Source organism: Danio rerio, chromosome 20 (assembly GCF_049306965.1).
Source record: "Danio rerio strain Tuebingen ecotype United States chromosome 20, GRCz12tu, whole genome shotgun sequence".
Classification (NCBI taxonomy): Eukaryota; Metazoa; Chordata; class Actinopteri; order Cypriniformes; family Danionidae; genus Danio; species Danio rerio.
The window spans coordinates 38118187-38127054 of record NC_133195.1 but is presented as its reverse complement, the minus strand read 5'-3'; the positions used below and the strand labels follow the sequence as shown (position 1 = coordinate 38127054).

Below are 8868 nucleotides of genomic sequence, written 5' to 3'. Positions count from 1 at the left end.
TCATTTTGTGCACTGCTACTTCAAAGCAAAAACAAGAGCCACCTGCAACATATGCGTGCTGTATCCAACCACACACATGCACCAAGGTCCACGTTAACCTCTGTTTAATTGCCAATTACATACACTGCATGGTTTACATCTGAGGACTTAATAGAAAACCGCTGTGAGAAAAACAACTCTTCTTGTTTATGAGAATGCTATATTGCTTTTAATGTTTACCATCTGCACTCAGGAGCAGTCACGCAGTCCGTGGTCTCCAATGTTGGTTGTTGGCATTGTTCTTATGTGGGAAAAGCAAACCTTGACTTTAGCATGGTTTTCTATTAATTTTGGAAATGCAAAGCAAAACATTTTGTGGCTTGTGCTTACGACCTTTTAATGATCCCGAGAAAATAAAACATATTACAACTGTGTTGAACTTGGAACTTAATAAAACTGCAAAACACTAGATAATGTTGATATTCGGCTGTAAAAATCTTAATAGCTTTCATGTTTGGGGGTCTTTCGCTGTGTTTTTCCATAGTGCGTTTTTACTAGGGTCAAAATCACCACAAACAAAAACAGTGTTAGTAATGAGTGAAAGGGTTCAATCTATACTTGACATAAAATGTGAGGATAAAGTTACAATAATATCTTGCTAATACATTTTTTATTAGGTTAGAGGAGCACATTTAAAGAATTTGAAAGAAAAATAACAGTTTATCTTTGTTAACAGAAAGATATTTTTACAAATATATCTTAGGATCTCAATCATTGTCATGGATATTTTTGGCAAAATAATTTATTTATTTAGGTAGATCGATAGGTAGCTACATTTGTACACTAGGTACTATAATACTTCCTTTCAGGACCAACAGGGCAAAAATGTCCCAGTGAAATGGCAACATTTCATTATTTTTGTGACATTAAAGCAAAAGAATCATATGTTGTTGCATTTTTTTCTTCAAAGCGCACCACACATTCTTTATTGGAGACAGGTCGGGGCTGCAGGCAGGCCAGTCAAGTATCTGTATCCTCTTTCTCCACAGAAAAGGACTTTGTCATGTGTACAGAATGTGATTTTGCATTGTCATGTTAAAATATGCATGAGTGTCCCTGAAAAAGAAGGCAGCATTTTTGTGCTCCAAAATCTCTGTGTACTTGAGCATGTACTGTATGCACTGACACAACCCAATAACATGACAGATCTTTGCTTTTGAACTTTTGCTCTGGATGATCTATTTCTTCTTTAGTCCGGAGCATACTGCGTACATTTCTCCCAAAAAAATACCTGATTCATCTGACCACTATACACATTTTCACTGTGAAATGGTTAATCCCAGATGCCTCCGAGCCCAGAGAAGTCAACAGCGCTTCTGGACACTGTTAACATAGGGCTTCCTTTTGGCACAGTACAGTTTCACTGGCATTTGTGGATGTAACTACATAATGGGCTACTTGACAAAGGTTTGCCAAAGTTGTCCTGAGCCCATGTTGTGATATCACTTATAAATGAATAAGAATTCTTGATGCAGCGTTGCCTGATTGATCGGAGATGACGGTAGTTCGGTTAAGTCTTGCACCCTTGTCCTTTGCTCACTGAAAATATCATCAGGACTAATGCTAGTAAAGTCAGTGAAAGTGTTTTTTTATAATATAGTAAAGAAGAATATATTTATGATGTTTCTAGACACTGACTGAAGTTTTGGTCTTCTTTTAAATAACCTTTTTAAAATGATGAGCAATGGTTAAAAAAATGTGAGAGTTTTAAATGATGTTTATAATTTATAAATACCATGATAAATGTACACGGCAGAATGATTCGAGGGATATTTACATGACACCGTTTTCAACTTTCAACCAAAAACTAAAAACACATTATGAGAGGCTGAAAATGCCAAATTTTTTAAATGGGTTGTAAGATGCCATTGTTTGAAGCCAATTCAGTTGTCATCTTTATAGGTAAACTAGACAATAAATGCAATATTGTAAAAATGGTGACGTCATGCAAACGGGTATTACAATTTTTTTCAAAAACATAACCTCTTCCTTTTGCAATACATTGTTGTGGTATAAACATGCCCCCAGTTTAAACCTGACCCCTTTCCTTTGACATGGCTGGAGGTAAAAATCTCTGGTTACCCTTCCTAGAGGGATCAGATCTGAGAAGGTTTTGGTGTGGTCTAGTCCTCCTACTGTGTTTTTAAACCAACTCATGCAGCGGTGCTCCACTCGTTAGGTACTGTTTTCCCAATGAACCGTGGAGGGCTGGGGGTTTAATGGCGACAGGAGTTAAGAAAGCAAAGGGACGAGGAAAGAAAGCCCTCCTTTGTGCAAGTGGATGAGGGGAGAGACCATCCACGACCTTCTGCTTCCACCCCCGCCCCAACACCAGCGCTCACTTTTCTACAAGCTTCTGATAGTTACTCAACTAACTAAACCAACCAACCACCAAATCAACAGAGAAATGAGCAATGAAACCCGATACAAGCCAAACATGGGGTTCATTTAAAAGTTGTAGATTAAAGAAAACAACTCCAGTGTAAATGCGAGTCCAGTACAGTCCCAGAAAGTACATTAAAATGTATTACACTGTAGCACATGCATGGTAGTTTCTTTCAGAGGGACCCGAACTAAACCATTAAATAAAAAGACTTGGACACTGAAGTCACAAAGAGCATGTGATACTTTGTTTTCTTTTTTCCTCCACCTTAAATTAAAAGGTGGGAGTTGGCTGTACTCCACTGCATAGCTGGCATAAAGGCCAGTATTCATAAGCTCACACACACACAGACTGTCAAGGAGTGTCAACATCCTGACAAAATAATGCATAATATTGGGTGTGAAAGTGAGAGTAACTGTAGCCAGTGTGTTTCATGAATATGAAGTGTTTTACTCACTGCTAACTCAAGCCACGTTTGACTTTCTTCTTATGTGCTGTGTGTAGAAATCTTAAATATCTGTTTTTAGCGACACTGGTGGCCAGCACCTGAACTGCAGCTGGCTAATTATCGCTCCTGATGGCAGTTGTGTGCATGTAATGCACAAAAGACTGAACGTGATACCACAATATACTTACAGCATAGTTCATTTGTTTACTAATGAAGACGTTGGTAATACATATACAATAATATACTGCAGTGCTGTCAATCCTGTGGAGGGTTGTGCTTGGATAAATATATAAAATGTTTTGTAGCTCTTGCATTGTTGTAATGGTTTGATTTTTAAGTTTGTTTGAAAGGATAGGTCTAAAAAAAATAGACTGTATGAGTAAAGCCCTTTTCTTTGAATGACACATTTCACACAAAACTCTTCCATATAGCTATTTATAGGTCTGCATAAAGTGGAAGTTGTTGAGACTTTTTTCAGTACCTTGATCACATAGATATTTATGTTAGATGTTGCCTACACTATTGTAGTCTATTGGAAAGAATGCGTCAATAGAGCCGCCATTTTGGTACAGAGTAGCGCTCCTTTGAATTAAATGTGCAACCAAGGTGCAGTGGAGGACTGGCCATCCAGTGCCAGAGATTAAGTGACCGCATGGGCATTGCCGACAAAGAGTGTGTGTTTGTGTGCATGGAAATGTATTATCCTCACTACCTGTTAAATTTGATCTAGTCCATGTCCTGCAACACACACCCTCTCCAACTTTCACTTTTCATTCTTTTGTGAATGAATTGTGAATGCCCATTATGAACGACTCGTTCACTTAATACAAGTTTCTAGCACCGCAGCATCTTGATTTCATATTTCATTTATATTGTTTGCTTATTTTAATCAACAACTAGCCTTAGCCGTGTAGTTAATGTGAGTCGGTGCTACTTTTCCTTATGGTCAGTGCAATAAGTGACTGTATTATCATAAGTACTTGTTTAACACAAAAGTTTGTGACATACAAAATGTACAAAATGAAATCTTACCTATGAAATGTGATGTCTTTATGCTTTGTTGCTTTTGTTTGCTCCCGCCCATTACACCCATACACAATGCTGAAGTCCAGCATCTTCACATTGGCTTTAGTCTTGACTAATGCGGTTGAATGACTTTTGTCCTGGGAGCACTGTACAAATGTGGCAGCACTATTGACGCATGCTCAGGGTCCCTATACAATATCTAGTGTGTATATCTATACCTTGATCATTAATGTAATTCCATCTGATAATAAATATTAAGTAGGGAGTGGGGCATTAGCATATCATTCTTTTACAGCAAACTAGCGGTAAGAGGGCTGTGGTTAAGAATATTTTGGTTGAAGCCGTCAAAATGACATCAATAGAGAAGGAAATTATACTCTAAATTCAGAAGCAAATGGTCAAACCTTTACTGAAAATCACCAAACAATTTTTTTTCAGTGAAAAAAATCTAATTACATTAATTGTTCTCCTAAAATATAACAATGTGCCCTTGTAAAATAAACAGTTTTATTTTATTTTTTTATCCTCCCCTGTTCGCTGTTCACTTTCACTTTCTTGTGCAAATCCCCAACCCTCTTGTCTGCGACAACACCTCCACCCAAACATCCCTTCACCCCCCCACCTCCCCATAGGTGCTCTTTAAGGTAATGGGTGATGAAGGTGGTTAATGGATTCCGCTTAAAGTTAAATATTTGTTTAAATTTAATTAAATCTACAATTATATCAACTTTAATTTGCAATCTTATTATTACACTGGTTTTATTATGATTTTGATGATATTCAGTCAGAAACTTCACACAAACTGCACACTAGCAAGTTCTGTCCCACATATTTATGAACATTCCCAAAGGGAGAGGAGTGTGTCTGGATTTATCTGTTCTTATCCTCCGAGTCGGGCGTTCTGCCAAGGAATGGCACATTCAGCCTTGTGAACCGGAGGAGCTGTGCACCTTCATGTTTGATATGTTCCTGACAGCATTCCAGCATCAAATCAATATATCGACTGTGGAAAGAAAAAGTGGCTAAAATAAAATGGCCTTGTAAGCAAATTTGGAGATAAATTTCAACCACTGACATCTCAAACTTTGTTACTTTTTTTCACCATATTTGGCATTACCTGTATTATAGCCATTGCTAATTTATTTGATGTGATTATGTATCATAGGATGTATTTAGCTTTTGCAAAGGTCATGTAGACAAATAAGCATTTTATAGTAGGTCACAGGGCTTGTCATGTTCTTTGTCAAAGTCCGCTCAGCTTTGACTATTCCTGCTTATCAGTAGATATCCAGAGGTCTGCGTGATATCTGCAGCCAACCTGAGAGCTATATTTACAGCTGGCCTTTACTAAAGTAAGCTGAAAGCTCTAAAAGCACCTCTGATTAAACCTGAGATTCTTTGCATAGTTTGCCTGTGCACGACTGTCTGAAATAGAGTTTTAGAGTTTTCTGAAATCAGTTTTTATTAATGAATTCCACTAACAAATGATGTATTGGTTTAATTTGTAGAATTCAAGTGTCCTTATTCAGCCTGATCTCACAAGGAAAGTAACTATTTTATTTATTCTCAGAAAAGTGGATTAATTTTTATGAAAATGTATGATTTTTAGAAGGTCCCCCAAACCCCACCCCTAAACCCAACCATCATTGGAGGATGAGAAAATCATACTATAATAAATGAGATCATACAAACTCCAATACCAATTAGACACTAAATCAAAAAGTTATGAATTGACATGTCATTGCATCGCCCTGTTGTTCCTTTCTAAACATTTCCTCTGATGCAGTGTGTAGTCTAGTTATTTGTAAATGTAAAAAGTCAAGGTGTACAAAAATATTATTGGGTCCTAAAAAATAATTCATTCATTCATTCATTTTCTTTTCGGCTTAGTACCTTTATTACCCTTTATTATTATGTCACCACAGCAGAATGGACCTAACCTATCCAGCATATGTTTTACGCAGCGAATGCCCTTCCAGCTGCAACCCATCACTGGGAAACATCCATAGACAGTCATTCACACACATACACTACGGACAATTTAGCCTTCCTAATTCACCTGTACCACATTTTTGGGCTTGAGGGGGAAACCAGAGCACCTGGAGGAAACCCACACGAACACGGGGAGAACATGCAAAATTTACACAGAAATGCCAACTGACCTAGCCGGGGCTCAAACCAGCAACCTTCTTGCTGTGAGGTGATTGTGCTATCCACTGTGCCAACATGCTGCCCCTAAAAAAAATAATAAAACTGTAAATTAATTTTCTTCCATAACTGTTCAACGAACTATAATAATGCTGTATTTGAGCTTTTACAAATGCACATATGCTTCATTGGCTGCACATGAATGATGTCCACTATGGCAGGCGCACAAATCTGTATTTAATTTGTCGACCTCAATTTTTAAAATAAGACATTTATTGTTCAGCTAAAATGTTTCATAACTAATCTAAAGTTCAGTTCAGTTCAGTTGACTTTATTGGTACCCGTAGGTAGATCTTTTTGCTGCAAAGTGGGGCGTTTGATACAAACAATTAAATCACACATATACATACTCACATATACACATTTGAAATTACATTACATTTTAAATTATTATAAACATACAATTTATTCAGAACAATAATAGATTATGGGACAAAGTTGCTCCTGTAAAGTTTTGTCCTACTAAAAAGCATCTGAAACCTTTGACCCAAAGGGAGTAGGTTGAACTCCTCAGACAGAGAATGAGAGCTACTAATGGGCTCAAACGGTCTCGAGTGCTTAATTTCTGAGGACTGACAAACACTTTGCAACACCTCAAAAATGAATCAGGTGAGCTTTTCTCATTTATTGTCTAAAATGTTCTCACTCCCATCACACAAATCAGCATGACGAATATAAGATTGAGAACATTCCTATTGCGCCCTCCATCCTGCAGCTTTTAGGGCTCAGCAAAGCAGATTAATCAGACATTTCAGTTGGCAGGGGTTGGATTTGAAAATAATATGTTTTAAACCACAGTATGTTTAATATGACGCTTTTCAAAATGTTAAACTAGGCACAAATTATAAATTTGGGCAATAAGTTTAGGTTATAAAGCAAACCAAACCACTAAATTGCTGCCTTGAAAAGGTGGTTATGGCAGATGACTTGAGGAAATGTATTGTCCATTAAATGAAATGTGCATAATTTCATTGAAAATAGGCAGAACAAACTGGTGAAGCACATTCAATTGCAAGTTATGTTATTGTTATTGTTATTATTATTATTATTATTATTATTATTATTATTATTATTATTATTATTATTATTATTATTATTATTATTCATATGAATGCTTGATGTCTTTATTTATTTGCTTGTGTATTTATTTATCTAAAAAAATACTGTATAAAACAGGTAACAGTTTCCGTATTTTGATTCAAAAGTGTTTTTGATTTATTTATGGTTGTGAATAGCATTATAGAACCTTGAACTCTGTTCTGTTGACTTTTGGTGTTGAAAAGTTATATTAAAAGTGAATGAAAGGTCATATTAAAAAAGAAATATTACAAGAAATAATAAGATAAATAAATCTGTAATATAACAGACAATGTAATGGCAGTTTATTACCAGGTTTTTGTCTCGTAATATATAACACAAATCCAGACAATATATCAATTTCAACGATTAAAAAATTTAATAAAAGTCACTTTTTCAAACTTTAAAGGTTTAAAGTTGTTACAATAAAGATCAAGGACCTGTAATACAACTCAAAAGCATAAATAAATGAAGAAAAATAAAATAAAATATATGAGTCACAAAATACGGAAAACTAGAATTATTGACCCCCCTGAATTATTTGCCTCCCTATTTGTCCCATATCAGATTGTTGGCGGTTCATTCGGCAGTGGCGACATGTAATTAGTCATGTAATTACAGTACAGTCTTTACAATGCATAATTTAGCTAAACTGCATCTGCAAAACATAACACAATACAAACAAGTAGCATAATAATATATTCATCAGCGCCACATTTTTTTCACATGCATTGTTCCCATGGTAAGTGTTAACATTATGGCCTGTATTTAAATATGCTGGCTTTAACCTACAGTCAGTCAAACCAAGTTTTTAGCAATTCAAATATTTATGTAATGTGTGCAATCAAATGTAATGGCTTTAATGTTTACTTAGGAGCCCCTTTTCCTCCATCTCAGACAGTTAGATTCCTTAGTGCATTTTTAGCCGGGCTGCTCACCTTTTGTTGCTTTTGGCACTTGTTTTGCTCTTACACTCTTGTTGCTTTGGCTTCTGTTTGTAGAGCACCCACTCTCTTATGTTTGCCTTCGAAATCCTCAGTATCCAACTGAGAAGCTTAAAAAGTGCCTGTCAAGTGACTGCCTCTCATCTTCTGATACTTTGTCTTTGTAAACGTACTCCGGCCACTTTTTGTAGTGAGCTTTAACCCCATTAGATCACCCTGACATGTGTCCCTTTGGGTCGATGCTGGGGTTAATTCTATAAGGCACGCTTCCAGATTCATTGTCCCCCTCTCAAAAAAAAAATACCCTCATGACTTTCTAACCAGCAAGTAAACCTCATTTCCACCAAATGTCATGCTTCGGATGGTTTATGGGTTCTCTGCACCTCTCGCAGGTCCCTGTGGCCTGTTTTAAATTGATGACTTGTGCCTGGAATGCTGTGGTCTTTCCTCTACTTTTATCATAGAAACGGAGCTAAACTAGGCTTTAAACATTAGCAGGGTGATGAATTGGCTGCAGTTTATCTAGAAGGGAAAAGATCAAAGACTTTATCTTGGCTGGAGCTGCTTTATGGACGTTGGGGTGGTCAGATCTGGCACAGGAAACAGTACTTTTTTTCTGACTTCTTTGTTATGAGTGACCAGGACTAATTGAGGATAATCAGTTTATTTTATTATGCAATATAGGGTCAGAGTGGTAAATTACAGTGGATAACCCAGGCTTATTCTGAAAACTTACTTTTATA

General features: G+C 36.5%; 1 long non-coding RNA gene across 1 annotated transcript; it reads right to left on the bottom strand.

Moving 5' to 3' along the window:
* Nucleotides 1-88: 88 nt before the first annotated feature.
* LOC141379373 (uncharacterized) lies at nt 89-8290 on the bottom strand. The gene is made up of 3 exons (XR_012395961.1): nt 8120-8290; nt 6059-6131; nt 89-4899 (listed from the first exon to the last, which is right to left on the bottom strand). It is a non-coding gene; the product is annotated as an uncharacterized lncRNA (long non-coding RNA).
* Nucleotides 8291-8868: the final 578 nt, after the last annotated feature.